The following is a 6,000-nucleotide window of genomic DNA, read 5'->3' on the forward strand; positions in this document are numbered from 1 at the left end:
GACATTTAGCTTATTTAAGGGAAGACTTCTGATGGCTCTTTTGTTATGTATATTTCCTCGTTTGATGACTTCGGAAGCTGGGTTAATATGTCCGCCATCTAACGTTCACAGCAGTGTCTCGGGAGCTGTCCGTGGTGCTGACCTCAATTAACGTCCAATGCCATATCAACGACGTAGCCCCCTATTCTCTTGATTTCCTATTTCTTTATACTCCAATCAATTCACTATTGTTGTAGGCAACTGTGAACAACAATATCAGCTGCGATTTGAACAGCTGATAGGCTACATCTTTCTAGAACGTAGCCATGCCTTTTTTTCAGACCGGGGGTAGTCAAAAAAGGTAGGCCTAAAAAAACAAAAAACAATGAAATATAAAAAACGCAAGCCTCGTGGCAGAAGTATAGTAAAAGAAATGTACAAGATTTCTGCTGTGTCGATGTACACAAGATTTCTGCTGTTTCATGTTTGGAGTTATTCTATATAATTTATTTATTCAGTTAATTATTTTTAGCCTATGCCTACTGTTAAAGCTCAAATTTACAGCATTTAAACAAGCATTAGGCTATTCAGGTTTATTTTACGAACACGACGGTCACTGTATTTTTTGCGAATTGACCCCGCCATGCGGACGCCGCGAGTCAAATTAAGATGAATATTTTAAGTTTTTTTTTAAATGGGCTAAACCAATGAGATAATTTAGGCTCATAATAAAAGATGAGTGCCTACCAGAGACGTAGGCCTATATCCTAGGCCTACTTTGTGGTTGGTAACCCTGCAATTTTTGTTAATTTAGTCTACCTTTAAATGCCTATTGTTCTTTCAGGAGAGAAAGGGTAAGGGACCTAGCTAGGGCTAATTGGTGCAGTTTTATAGTCGGCTAACTTGTGCGCCTGCATTCTTGTATTCTGTGCGATGCAGGCCTATGTTGTTGATGCTAGTTCTGTATGCTTGGAATAGCCTACACTGAATCTAATTCGACGCTTCATGCAAGGCCTACCCCTGTAAACTGTGACTATAACCGGGAACTCAAGATGCTGTAGGCCTAAACTTAAAGTATTATCTGGTAAGTAATTCACATACAGGCAAGTTGCACTATCATCTCTTTCCAAAGTGAGTTGTTTAACACATGAGTTTGTCCTGCTGCTGTGTGGGCTACGGTCCGACGACTTGGCTGGCCTGTTTATGGCTATGACACATTGCGAGTGAGTCAGGCTTGCCTCTATATCGAAGAATTCTAAATGGACAAATGAAACATCTTACGTTAAACTTGTTTTGGCAATTGCGTTTTTATTTTATTTTCTGTAGGCCTAGTAGGCCTATTCATTTCCCTCCCCCAACCATTAGCCTATGTTGTCTCGAAATGTCCATGTGGGCAGTGTGTGTGTGTGTGTGTGTGTGTGTGTGTGTGTGTGTGTGTGTGTGTGTGTGTGTTTATGTGTGTGTGTGTGTGTGTGTGTGTGTGTGTGTGTGTGTGTGTGTGTGTGTGTGTGTGTTTATGTAAGCCACTGGACACCTTAATCCCCCCCTGGGGGTCAATAAAGTTACTCTACTCTAACCTTCCATGGTGGGTTAGCGAGATGTCTTGACCTGCATACATAGGCCAAACGTTCATGTGATATAGGCCTACACAAAAAAGGAATGACAGACAACGACGACCAGAGAGACCAGAGATGTACATTTATTTATCATTCATCTATGGCATATTACAATTCAATTATATTAAAAAAAAAAAAACTTTATCAGAACACCTTGATACTTACCTTTCTTCACTGCCTATTCGAATGTGCATAGCCTACACTCGCCTTTACATTAAGTACCCTTCACTAAGCTGTCTCCTTTTAACGTTAAGCTGCATTAACAACAATGTCATATCTGCCACAGTATAGCCCAATTTTATTTCCTATGCCATGGTGTGATGGGCAAATCACGGGATAAAGGCCTATTTTGGTGCCATCTAGTAATTCTGCAAAAGGCTATACTGTTCATGCAACCATGTCAAACTATATAGTAAATAGTAAACCATTTCACTGATCTAGAACTATACCTTGTTGTTTTTTAATCTACTTTATGTAGGCCTACATTATTTCTGTGCGTCGCCAGAATGGCGGCTGCGCAGTAAGTAAAATCAGTGCTGGGCGGTGGATTTGGGAACAATGTCGTAATAGGTCATATATTACCAAATTCTTAACGCATGGCCTACTGTGTAATTTTTAATGAAAACAAAGTAATGGTGGGGAAATGCCAGGAACATCCTATAATGTCCGTTTTGGTCAAAGGCCCTATGCCCCTGCTGTCTTTTATCTAAACCGATTTACATCAGACTGTAGGCTTACAGTAATGCGTCCGATTATTCAGCTGTTCTAACTAACAGTAGCCACCTCTACATCAGCCACAATGGCAACATTAATGACAAAGGATCACCAATGAGCCCTCAATTGACTGCCGCTTGTGTCTCTGAAAGGACGCAACTGGCACAGCCAGGCGCGCATTTCTTCCTCGTCGAGGTACCCAAAGATGGCGCACATCCACACACGAGGGGGGACTTGGAAAGCCTACACTGCGCAACTTTAGTCATGGATGACAGGCAACCAAGGCCTACAGCATAACCTGTTTTCTGTTCTCTTACGCGCAATGCGCTCAATGGCATTCCTAGGATTACATAAACCAGCAACATACACTCCCAAATATTTTGAAGCAAAAACAATGGAATGCAAAAGACAAGGTTTTGAAAGGTTTTGGTTATTGTGTGGGGAGCCTGTTACATTGTGAGGCACAGGAGCCAGTTGCACGTTCTCTTTTGTCAGTATTTTGACCTAGCTGTTAGAAACACAGTCCTATACATATTACACGTCTATGGTTAGATCCTAATACATGCGTCGCCTGTTTCACTCGCCCAACTGTGTGACCTGTGCTCGTTTGCAATCTATAAAGGCAATGTACCTCAACTGATCAGAGTAAGGTTGGAAGACTTCAAAGAATTAGTAAACACATTGTTCTATGTAATGCAAAGCAGCGTGCCTCACACATGCAACTCTGTCGACTAATGTGATTAGTCGTATCAACACCTTTGCCCCTCTTGGGACTATCTCGTTAACAGCCTAAAATAAAGACCAACAGTCTAAAAGAGGCGGATGACGCTCACGTCCATTTCTGTCGTTAGGCTAGTCGGGCGGGAAAAGCAGGTGCACATTAGGAAAAGAACCGATGCTGAGAAGATACCTCTCTTGGCATTCACCGCGTGCCTTAATTGTATGGACATTAAATCAAGGTCCGCTGTGAACACGCAGAGTGGCAACCCGGTGTGACACACGTACACACGCACGCGCGCGCTTTTGCAAAATGTACCAGAGTCAGTGTCCTCGTCTTAACCCTATTTGACACTCAAATCTCGCGCCCACATTTAAACAAGACAGCACTCTGGCCGGACTCTCACGAATGAAAAAGCTGGCTCTGAGAATACACGAGATACCGACTGCCCCTCTGCATAGTAGTAGCTAACGCCACTGCACCAACCCCCACCCTCCACAGAAACCCACTTCAGTTTTCATTTTGTTACCGGACACACGGTTTTGACAGACATTAATAACAATATCAGTAGAATATAGCTGTAGCCTTAACCATTAGCAATGTTGTATCTATACAATCTGCTTATTTTCATCCATTCAAGTGATGGCAATTAGCTAGGTTCTTTACGCAAAGGCCAGTAGTGGGCTACTACAGCCAAAACTACGCCGATTGAATTACGGTCTCCAAACAGCGTCGATAAACAGTCCTTGACAAGCTTCAGTGTAGCGTGCATCCGACAGCAGCCTTCGATGCCCCTCTCCTCGCCTGCACAATGGAAACACTACACACACCATTGATTCAGCCGAGTTACTCGAGCGCTCAATGCTGTGAGGTGCTCCAGGGTAGCAAAACAGCTATTTACTAACCCCCTTTTAAATTTGGCTTTTAAAATAGCGTCCACATTTAAACAAAAAAACCCCAAAAAGTCCACCAAATAAAACGAGATGAGCTGTGTGTTCAGTAGCAAAGCGTAGGCTAACCATCCCACTCCGAGTGGGTTCAGGAGCATAGAGTTCAGTTGCAGTCTCCCTCCTTCTCCATGCGAAACGCCCTCCCTCGGCTCCTCAGAATGTAGCTTACGTTTGCTCTCTTCTCCTGCATTGTTAAGTAAGGCGTGTAAAAAAAACGCCAACCAAGCCTTAGGCAGACTACAACATAACCATTCGACTAATTCTGTATTCCTACTTTGCGTCTTGTAGTCCTCGTAATACACGCTACAGCCGTTTGCCACTTGTCTCTGCGATGATTTCCCCCTTTCTTCTCCTGGCAAAAGAAAAAGACCGCCGTGGTCCCGGGTAAAACGGAGCGGAAAAAAATCTCCCGTTGATCTCGCCCAGCCAATATAACCTCTAGTAGGACGCATCCTTCTCGATCCTTCCGCCTTTTGTATGTCGATCGTCCTCGGCAGTGTTTTTGGGTACAGCCCTGGATGTGCTTTCAGCCTCTCTGATCCCAGTCTCGCGGATTAGAACTCCCCTCTGCCCGTCCCAGCCGCTCGCGACCCTTCTGCTGATTGGGCTCAGCGCAAGAGGATTACATCGGGGCAGGATGACGTCATGGCCCGGGCCCAAGTTCTTCCCCATTAACCAAATCCTCATCAGCGAGATGTCCTTGAAACCACACGGCTGACATTCCGCAGAGCGAGCGCAAAGCATTATGAGAGATATTACTAGGCTATATGCATGTTATGCACGCGTGAAGAAGATGCCTGCCTGACGCATACGCCATTGATGCGCACGTTTGTGCTGCCTTGCAAGTCTAGAATTCACATCCACTGTTAACATTTCAGCAGTCAGATGATGTCCGGATTAAAATAACCTATAGGTTACGGGCCTATAGTGACAACAATGACAAAAAAATATGTCAGGAATTATTATTATTATTATTATTATTATTTTGGGCCAGTCTATGAAATGCATTACGGTCACCAAATATGTTTGAAGGGGATATTGACATAATTACTGCTACATGTTCATGCTATACATTATCTTGTTTTGAGTGCATCTAACTGGGATTGTAGCTGTTCCTCAGTCCATGTGGTTGGACATCAACACTTTAAAGCCTAAATGCGGGCATAATATGTTTTCTACAGTAGGTCTGACAGAGGAGAAGCCTTATTCAAATCCAGGGTGCAGGCTGCGCAGTTTTACAGACGTGCAAGCCATGAAATGCAACACATGTTCGCAAATTTAGCCGAGGTAGGATCTACTGTATTGGCTACCTAAAATGTATTCACTGACATAGTGAAGAATGATGTCAAATAGCTAGGCAATGGCGGCATTAATGTTGGCCACACGCATTGTTGTGCCGGGAAGCTATAACATGGTAGGCTATAGTAGCCAATATTCGTGTGTTGTCTTTTCCATAGTATTGAGATTTGATGATGGTAGCCTAATGGACTTGTGGTGGGAATGGCTACTGGTTACACTGACTAAATGATAAACTGGGGATGGCCCAGCCAGCATTAACATATAGCCTACCCAGCAACAGAATCTGCAAACATTTGTCAGAAAGCAAATCATCATGTTGTATGACTTTCAATAGCCATCTACTCCAAATGAGCAAACAATTGGCACGAACTGGAATATTAGTGAGCCGAAATGGAATTCAAAATATGAGCTCACACGGACACAACATATAGCCAACACACAGGCACCCCAGGACGTTATCCTCAAAGCATAGCGCCATTGGCAGGTGGACGAGTAAAGGGCCTGCTGTCTACGCAAAGCCCTAATTTGGCAGCAAGATGTTCCAAGAACAGTTTTGAATTGTTAGAACTCGTTTATACGTATTTCGTTTTTTCCAAGTTAGAAAATGTGAGAGGCTCTTGCGTTTTTCGACCAAATGAACAATCATGACAATGGCCAATAGAGTAGGCTATGGCTTCGTTAGAAAGTGCCTATGCCATCTCAGGGCAGATGGCCGTTGAAAATA

Source organism: Engraulis encrasicolus, chromosome 10 (assembly GCF_034702125.1).
Source record: "Engraulis encrasicolus isolate BLACKSEA-1 chromosome 10, IST_EnEncr_1.0, whole genome shotgun sequence".
In the NCBI taxonomy this organism is placed as follows: Eukaryota; Metazoa; Chordata; class Actinopteri; order Clupeiformes; family Engraulidae; genus Engraulis; species Engraulis encrasicolus.